The sequence below is a fragment of the Canis aureus genome, chromosome 12 (genome assembly GCF_053574225.1).
Source record: "Canis aureus isolate CA01 chromosome 12, VMU_Caureus_v.1.0, whole genome shotgun sequence".
Lineage (NCBI taxonomy): Eukaryota > Metazoa > Chordata > Mammalia > Carnivora > Canidae > Canis > Canis aureus.
Window position 1 is genome coordinate 3,424,777 of NC_135622.1, and position 10,147 is coordinate 3,434,923.

At 38.5% G+C, this 10,147-nt stretch overlaps 1 pseudogene; it reads left to right on the plus strand.

Moving 5' to 3' along the window:
• Positions 1 to 3,138: 3,138 nt before the first annotated feature.
• LOC144324598 (alcohol dehydrogenase class-3 pseudogene) lies at positions 3,139 to 4,474 on the plus strand (annotated as a pseudogene).
• The last annotated feature ends 5,673 nt before the right edge of the window (positions 4,475 to 10,147 follow it).

The following is a 10,147-nucleotide window of genomic DNA, read 5'->3' on the forward strand; positions in this document are numbered from 1 at the left end:
TCTATCCCTTGGGCTACACAATACAGAACTCTGACACTCAGAAAGCACACATCCAGCGTTGGTTTCCCTTACCTTCCTTCCTGTAAAAGTTAGTTCATGTCACTTAGTTAAATAGGTAAGCAGGTAGGTGATAGATAGTTGATTGATATATGATTCATAGATGACATAGATAGATGATAGATAGATAGATGATAGATAGATAGATAGATGATAGATAGATAGATAGATAGATAGATAGATAGATAGATAGATAATAGATAGGTAGGTAGATAGATAATAGATAATTGATAGATAAATGATAGTTTTTGGATTTTTTTATTTTTTATTATTTTATTTTTTTAATAAATTTATTTTTTATTGGTGTTCAATTTGCCAACATACAGAATAACACCCAGTGCTCATCCCGCCAAGTGCCCCCCTCAGTGCCCGTCACCCATTCACCCCCACCCCCGCCCTCCTCCCCTTCCACCCCCCCTAGTTCATTTCCCAGAGTTAGGAGTCTTTATGTTCTGTCTCCCTTTCTGATATTTCCCACACATTTCTTCTCCCTTCCCTTCTATTCCCTTTCACTATTATTTATATTCCCCAAATGAATGAGAATATACGTTTGTCCTTCTCCAATTGACTTACTTCACTCAGCATAATACCCTCCAGTTCGATCCACGTCGAAGCAAATGGTGGGTATTTGTCGTTTCTAATGGCGGAGGAATATTCCATTGTATACATAAACCACATCTTCTTTATCCATTCATCTTTCGATGGACACCGAGGCTCCTTCCACAGTTTGGCTATTGTGGACATTGCTGCTATAAACATCGGGGTGCAGGTGTCCCGGTGTTTCATTGCATCTGAATCTTTGGGGTAAATCCCCAGCAGTGCAATTGCTGGGTCGTAGGGCAGGTCTATTTTTAACTCTTTGAGGAAACTCCACACAGTTTTCCAGAGTGGCTGCACCAGTTCACATTCCCACCAACAGTGTAAGAGGGTTCCCTTTTCTCCTCATCCTCTCCAACATTTGTGGTTTCTTGCCTTGTTAATTGTCCCCATTCTCACTGGTGTGAGGTGGTATCTCATTGTGGTTTTGATTTGTATTTCCCTGATGGCAAGTGATGCAGAGCATTTTCTCATGTGCATGTTGGCCATGTCTAGGTCTTCCTCTGTGAGATTTCTGTTCATGTCTTTTGCCCATTTCATGATTGGATTGTTTGTTTCTTTGGTGTTGAGTTTAATAAGTTCCTTATAGATCCTGGAAACTAGCCCTTTATCTGATACGTCATTTTCAAATATCTCTCCCATTCTGTTGGTTGTCTTTTAGTTTTGTTGACTGTATCCTTTGCTGTGCAAAAGCTTCTTATCTTGATGAAGTCCCAATAGTTCTTTTTTTGCAGTTTTCGGATTTGTAAAATATGAACATCTTCTCAATACCTCACTAAGCAGTATCTTTCTTTTTTGTAAAGAGGACTTTAATAAGACCATTCAAGCATCTTCTTCCTCAAATTCTCAAGATGAATTTTATCAGCTCTGATATTGTTGAATTGCTCCTCTGACTGGGTATCTTAAAAAGCAATCAACCAATAAACAAATCACACCTCATTCAAATTAATTTATTCCAGGTAGCACTAAAAAAATGCATAGATAGGGATTGCATTAAACGTGTAAATTGCCCTGGGTAACATTGACATTTTCACAATATTAATTTTTCCAATCCATGAGCATGGAATATTTTTCCATCTTTTGTGTCTTTCTCCATTTCTTTCAGAGGTGTTCTATAGTTTTTAGGGTATAGATCCTTTACTTCTTTGGTTAGGTTTATTCCTAGGTATCTTATGCTTTTGGGTGCAATTCTAAATGGGATTGACTCCTTAATTTCTCTTTCTTCAGTCTCATTGTTAGTGTATAGAAATGCCACTGACTTCTGGAATATTACTCAGCCTTTAGAAATGACAAATACCCACCATTTGCTTTGATGTGGATGGAATTGGAGTGTATTATGCTGAGTGAAAAAAGTCAATCAGAGAAGGACAAACATTATATGGTCTCATTCATTTGGGGAATATAAAAAATACTGAAAGGGAATAAAGGGGAAAGGAGAAAAATGAGTGGTAAATATCAGGGAGGGAGACAGAACATGAGAGACTCCTAACTCTGGGAAACTAACTAGGGGTAGTGGAAGGGGAGGTGGTCAGGGGGTGGGGGTGATGGGCACTGAGGGGGGCACTTGATGGGATTAGCACTGGGTGTTATTCTATATGTTGGCAAATTGAACACCAATAAAAATATATTTATTTAAAAAAATAGAGATATATTTTATTTAGGTTTACACTGACAAAACCAAGAAAGTGAATTCAAAGATGAAAGTAATGGTTATGTACAAAGAAAAATGCATAGAACCTGTAATTGTATCCAATTGGTGCAATTCCAGGGGCTGGAGGAGGGTTATGTCATCTCCGAAAGCACACACATAAACTCTAGATTTGAGTATTTGGATTAGTACGGGGATGAGAGCCTTTCCTTTCCAGTAACATTATTGTCTAGTTCCTATTGCTCTTTTCTTCCAAATCTTGTCCCACTGCACCTAACATCTTTCCTGACAAGTTTCGTCAGACTCAGCCACCCCAGCCTGTGGGGAAAATGGTTGTGCCCCACCTATGTGTGACAAAATACATTTCCACAGCTCTCCCTCAACAAGTAATCTGAGAACATGGGATAGTCTAATCTGCAATTCCTCTCTGATTAGTTTGATGAGAGAATCCAGATGATCCAGATAATGTGGGTGTTGTCAATGCAACATCAGGGTCATTCATTCACTCATTCATTCATTGGAAAGTAGTTAATAACTACTTACAGATACTCTACTTGGTACTAAAGTTACAAATATGAGAAAGACACTGTCCCTGTCCTTTAGGGGTTTACATGTTCATCAGGGAGACTAATATATGAGAAAGCAACGGATATGAATGTCATGGAAAGTGCTGTAATACACATGACCAAGAGACTATGTGTGCAGTGAAGTGATTAGCTGGCTGATTGAAAGTGAAGGATTCAAATAATTCTTAAGAAGAGAAATGGGCAGGAGTGATCCAGGGTTACTTGGGAAGACTACTCTAGGCATATATAAATATGAAGTATGTGGGAAGCAGAGGACATGGCGAACCAGCTTATCAAGTGCAAGGCTGCAGTTGCCTGGGAGGCAGGAAAGCCTCTCTCTATAGAAGAGGTAGAGGTGGCACCCCCAAAGGCTCATGAAGTTCGAATTAAGATTATGGCCACTGCAGTTTGCCACACCGATGCCTGCACCCTGAGTGGGGCTGATCCTGAAGGGAGTTTTCCAGTGATCCTGGGACATGAAGGTGCTGGAATTGTGGAAAGTGTTGGCGAAGGAGTTACTAAACTGAAGGCAGGTGACACTGTCATCCCACTTTACATCCCACAGTGTGGAGAATGCAAATTTTGTCTAAATCCTAAAACAAACCTTTGCCAGAAGATAAGAGTTACACAGGGGAAAGGATTAATACCAGATGGTACTAGCAGATTTACTTGCAAAGGAAAGACAATTTTACATTATATGGGAACCAGCACATTTTCTGAATAGACAGTTGTGGCTGATATCTCTGTTGCTAAAATAGATCCTTTAGCAACTTTGGATAAAGTCTGCCTTCTCGGTTGTGACATTTCAACTGGTTATGGTGCTGCTCTGAACACTGCCAAGGTGGAGCCTGGCTCTACTTGTGCCGTCTTTGGCCTAGGAGGAGTTGGATTGGTGACTATCATGGGCTGTAAGGTGGCTGGTGCATCCCAGATCATTGGTGTGGACATCAATAAAGATAAATTCTCAAGGGCCAAGGAGTTTGGAGCCTCTGAATGTGTTAACCCCCAGGACTTCAGTAAATCCATCCAGGAAGTGCTCATTGAAATGACTGATGGGAGAGTGGACTATTCCTTTGAGTGTATTGGTAACTTGAAAGTCATAAGAGCAGCACTAGAGGCCTGCCACAAAGGCTGGGGTGTCAGCGTCATAGCTGAGTAGCTGCTTCAGGTGAAGAAATCGCCACTCATCCATTTCAGCTGGTAACAGGGTGCGTATGGAAAGGCACTGCCTTTGGAGGATGGAAGAGTGTAGAAAGTGTCCCAAAGTTGGTGTCTGAATATATGTCCAAAAAGGTAAAAGTTGATGAATTTGTGACTCACAGTCTGTCTTTTGACCAAATTAATGAAGCCTTTGACCTATTGCATGCAAGAAAGAGCATTCGAACTGTTGTAAAGCTTTAAATTCAACAAAGAAAACATGTCCATCCTTGTACTGAAGTCTTGTGGTCCACCTGGAACAGCCAGACAAGCAGGGAGATGCTCTTCTAAGTTCACAGTCTCTTAGATCTTTTCTACTACTACTTTTAGAGTAACCTTCTCTAGGGAATAATATTTTTTGTATAATTCATAAATCTCTAATCAAGGACAAGGCTAATACAGTCATAAATCTGTTTTCTGAACTCTCCTTCACATGAATAATTGCCAAAACATTAAGGAATATTCTAACATAATAAAAGTAATTTCTGCATAAAAATAATATGATGTATGTGTAAGGTTTTAAAGTAAGAAAGACCATGGTCAGCTCAGGCAATCTGAAAATAATTCCACATAGCTAAGACACAGGTTGTAAATGGTAGCATGGCAAGAAATTATGCCAGAAGGATAGACAGAGGCTGAGTCAAAACAAACCTTATATGCCTTGCAAGGCAATGAATTATCAAAATCACATGATCATATACTCATTTTGGAAAGATTTTTTTTGTGGCAGTGGAGAAAGACTGGAAGCATGAGGACCAGTTTGGAAACTACTATAGTAATTCAGGTAAAAGATGACAGAGTTTACCTGGGGTCCATAAGAGGGGCTGGATACAGAACATATTTCTGAAAAGATTTGGGTCTAGATGTTATACAGTGATTGAATGAGACAAAGGTGTCTACATGTCTGGCTTGAGTTACCAAGTAGAGATAACAAGTATAGGAAGTGAAATGAGAGAGGGAGAGAGAGAGACTTTGATGAAAGAGTAAACACCTGCACCCCGATGTTTATAGCAGCAATGTCCATGATAGCCAAACAGTGGAGGAGCCTCGGTGTCTATCGAAAGATGAATGGATAAAGAAGATGTGGTTTTTGTATACAATGGAATATTATTCAGCCATTAGAAACGACAAATACCCACCATTTGCTTCAACGTGGATGGAACTGGAGGGTATTATGCTGAGTGAAATAAGTCAATCGGAGAAGGACAAACATTACATGTTCTCATTCATTTGGGGAATATAAATAATAGTGAAAGGGAATATTAGGGAAAAGAGAAGAAATGGGTAGGAAATGTCAGAAGGGGAGACAGAACATGAGAGACTCCTAACTCTGGGAAATGAACTAGGGGTGGTGGAAGAGGAGGAGGGCGGGGTGGGGGTGAATGGGTGACGGGCGCTGAGGTGGGCACTTGACGGGATGAGCACTGGGTGTTATTCTGTATGTTGGCAAATTGAACACCAATAAAAAATAAATTTATTAGTAAAAAAATGAAAAAAAGAAGAAAGAGTAAACTTGATTGGTATTAAATTTAGGTCAGGTCACTGGTCACATATAGAAACCAGAAGTTCAAAATTGACTAGCAGGTGTACTGGTATGTGCATTTGGCCTGCACACCAACCACTGGTTCACACTATTGAAAATATATATTAGTTAAAATTTTTTAGGAATCAGGAGGTGATAACCCAAATACAGTACCTGGATTCCTGTTTTCTTTCAAGCCCAATATCCCTAAACCCTGGGTCAGCCAGATCTGAATAGTTGTCATCTCGTTCTGGACTGGACACATGCGAGTCAGTTCATGAGAGTTCCCATCATTGTTGAGTGTCTCCCTGCCCTGAAGCTGGTTTCATTCACTTAGATCCCTGGATAGAGTTTTTTTTTTTTTTGGTTTATTACTTTAATAGCAAAGATCTGAAAAATATCAGGTCCCACAGAAGAGCAGAACCTGACCCAAGGGCCGCAGGGCATCTCCACGCTACAGGGATCTGGGCTGGGCCAGGCAAGACTGAAGGCAGGAAAGGGAGTTAGAGACCAGGCCCACCGGAGAAGCCCTGCTAGGGTTGGCAGACTGGCAGGGGAGATAAGGTAGTGTAAGGACCAGGAAGGAAGTGCCTATTCAGGTATTGTTGAGTGTCCAGAGCAGATCCAGAAGGCTTAAGGAAATAAATATCCGAACTCCTCAACTTCTACATGTATTCTTTCCTTAAAGTTTTCTAAGAACACATGCTGCACTTAAAACAAGCCCTTCAATAAATGGAGCTGGGAAAATTGGACATCCATACGCAGAATAATGAAACTAGACCACTTCTTGCACCATAGACAAAGATAAACTCAAAATGGATGAAACATCTAAATGTGAGACAAGATTCCATCAAAATCCTAGAGAAGAACACAGGCAACACCCTTTTTGAACTCGGCCACAGTAAGTTCTTGCAAGATACATCCACGAAGGCAAAAGAAACAAAAGCAAAAATGGACTATTGGGACTTCATCAAGATAAGGAGCTTTTGCACAGCAAAGGATACAGTCAACAAAACTAAAAGACAACCTACAGAATGGGAGAAGATATTTGCAAATGACATATCAGATAAAGGGCTAATTTCCAAGATCTCTAAAGAACTTATTAAACTCAACAGCAAAGAAACAAACAATCCAATCATGAAATGGGCAAAAGACATGAACGGAAATCTCACAGAGGAAGACCTAGACATGGCCAACATGCACATGAGAAAATGCTCTGCATCACTTGCCATCAGGGAAATACAAATCAAAACCACAATGAGATCCCACCTCACACCAGTGAGAATGGGGAAAATTAACACAGCAGGAAACAACAAATGTTGGAGAGGATGTGGAGAAAGGGGGACCCTTTTGCACTGTTGGTGGAATGTGAACTGGTGCAGCCACTCTGGAAAACTGTGTGGAGTTTCCTTAAAGAGTTAAAAATAGATTTGCCCTACGACCCAGCAATTGCACTGCTGGGGATTTACCCCAAAGATACAGATGCAGTGAAACTCTGGGACACCTGCACCCTGATGTTTATAGCAGCAAGGTCCACAATAGCCAAACTGTGGAAGGAGTCTCGGTGTCCATCGAATGATGAATGGATAAAGAAGATGTGGTCTATGTATACAATGGAATATTACTCAGCCATTAGAAATGACAAATACCCACCATTTGCTTCGACGTTGATGGAACTGGAGGGTATTATGCTGAGTGAAATAAGTCAACCATAGAAGGACAAAAATTATATGGTCTCATTCATTTGGGGAATATAAAAAATAGTAAAAGGGAATAAAGGGGAAAGAAGAAAAATAAGTGGGAAATATCAGAAAGGGAGACAGAACATGAGAGACTCCTAACTCTGGGAAACGAACTAGGGGTGGTGGAAGGGGAGGGGGGCGGGGAGTGGAGGTGAGTGGGTGGCGGGCACTGAGGTGGGCACTTAACAGGATGAGCACTGGGTGTTATTCTGTATGTTGACAAATTGAACACCAATAAAAAATAAATTTATTTTTAAAAAAAGTTAGGAATTTCAAAACATCAAAAAAAAAAAAAAAGAAAAAGAAAAAAATAATGCAAGCCCTTCTTCCACTTAAACAAAGAAATTACCCAACCCAAAACTTAACATGGTGCATTGCCCAAGGTTGGGCAGCCCTCTCCAAACAAGGAGATCACTTGAAATATTGGTCATACAGACACCCCCTTTAATGACTGATTAAGGCTTTTCTCTGTTTTGTACACATTTCTGTTAAGAATAAAGCATGACATTAAAATGGGGGTATTTGAGCTTCTATTGAGATACTCTGAATTTATATATAATTTAGAATAGAATGGAAAATATGGTAAAAAATTTTAATTTCTTCACAATGATCTGGAGGAAGAGTCCTCAGAGGACAAAGCAAAAAATCATCAGTATGACATTCTGTATGCTAAAAACATTTTTTCAAGTATTTAAATATATGAAATTCTTGCTAATGATTCTCATTGCTCATTCTTGGGATGTGTTATTTGCTCAAAAGAAAAGCAACTTTGAACAGCAAGAACAGTAAAAATTACTGATGAAGCTTTTAAATTTAACTAGACTGTATTTAGGAATACCAAAATGTTCACAGAAGTAGCATCCATGAAAATACTTCTCAAATATGAAATATGGGCAAGATAGAGAAAACAGAGTCAAAAATCTGAGAGATTTTTGAATGTAGAAAAAAATAGATATACTTAAAAAATAACTCCTAACAAAGTAAAAATAATATCCACCAAAAATGAGAAAGAGGAGTGAGAGAGAGAAAAAGTATAAGTGTAGTGATCTCTTCATTTCTCATAGTAGAGAACCAATTAATATTATCAAAATTTGGAAAATCTAAGGACACCTGGGAGGCTCAGTTAGTTAAGAAACCAACTCTTGATTTCTGCTCAGGTTATGATCTCAGGTTTATGAAACTGGAGCTCCACATGGAGCCTGCTTAAGATTCCCTCTCTCCTTCTGTTTCTCCCCTCCTCTCTAAAAAAAAAAAGTTTGTTTGGAAAATTATATTTAAAAAAGCATTTATTAATAGTGAAAGGGAATAAAAGGGAAAGGAGAAAAAAATAAGTGGGAAATATCAGAAAGGGAGACAGAAAATGAGAGACTCCTAACTCTGGGAAACAAACTAGGGGTGGTAGAAGGGGGAGGAGGGCAGGAGGTAGGGTGACTGGGTGGCAGGCACTGAGGTGGGCATTTGACAGGATGAGCACTAGGTGTTATTCTGTATGTTGGCAAATTGAACACCAATAAAAAATAAATTTATTATTAAAAAAAACTTTTCCTCAACAGTTAGTGCTCATATGTCCAAATTAAAAATTATTTGACTAGTACAAAATCATATTATACTCTCTCATGTTTCAATTTTCAATCTATCTGGGACCAATTTTGTGTATTGTGTGAGATGAAGGTCAGATTTCCTTTTTCCACATGTCCAATTCACCTGTTAATGGAAAAGACCATTCTTTCCACGTTACACTGAAATTTCACCTTTGTCACAAATCAGTCTGTTCCTAGATTCTTATTTCAGTCCATTGGTCTTTTGTCTATGTCAATGCCAGTGTTATTCTGCATTAATTACTGTAACTTTATAATAAATGTGCTTTCTGATAAAAAAGCATTTATTATAATCCCAATATTGTTCAGGCTCTTTTCCTCTTATCCTTACAGATCTTACAAACAGTATGTCAAATAAACTTGCTTTATTTTCACTTCAGAAAAATTTATTACAAGTCAAATATGAATAAAACTTGATACTATCTAAAGCTGTAAAAAAAAATAAAGCTGTAAAATTTTTATTTTTAATTTTTTTCCTTTTTTAATAAATTTATTTTTTATTGGTGTTCAATTTGCCAACATATAGAATAACACCCAATGCTCATCCCATCAAGTGCCCACCTCAGTGCCCGTCACCCAGTCACCCCCATCCCCTGCCCACCTCCCTTTCCACCACCCCTAGTTCGTTTCCCAGAGTTAGGAGTCTTTCATGTTCTGTATCCCTTTCTGATATTTCCCACTCATTTTTCCTCCTTTCCCCTTTATTCCTTTTCACTATTTTTTATATTCCCCAAATAAAAGAGACCATACAATATTTGTCCTTCTCCGATTGACTTATTTTTATTTAAAATTATACAAATAATATGAGATGCTATAAAATGAATTTTGCCTAACTCTCTGTCCAACTATATACCTACAAAGAAAGATGTCTGAAATACATTTCCCAAAAGTTAACACTGATTCTTTTCATATGATGGAATTGGTGGTGATTTTGTTGCTGTTTTCTTTTATAATTTTCTGTATTGCTTATTTTGTAGATGATATGTATGCATTCTTTTAAATAAAAAATCCATTAAAAATAAAATATAAAGGTGGCTGCCTGTGTTCTCCTCTAGGATTTTGATGGATTCTTGTCTCACATTAGTATATCTCAACCATTTTGAGTTTATCTTTGTGTATGGTGTAAGAAAATGGTCCATTTTCATTCTTCTACATGTGGCTATCCGATTTTTCAAACATTTATTGAAGAGATTGTCCTTTTTCCAGTGGATAGTCTTTCC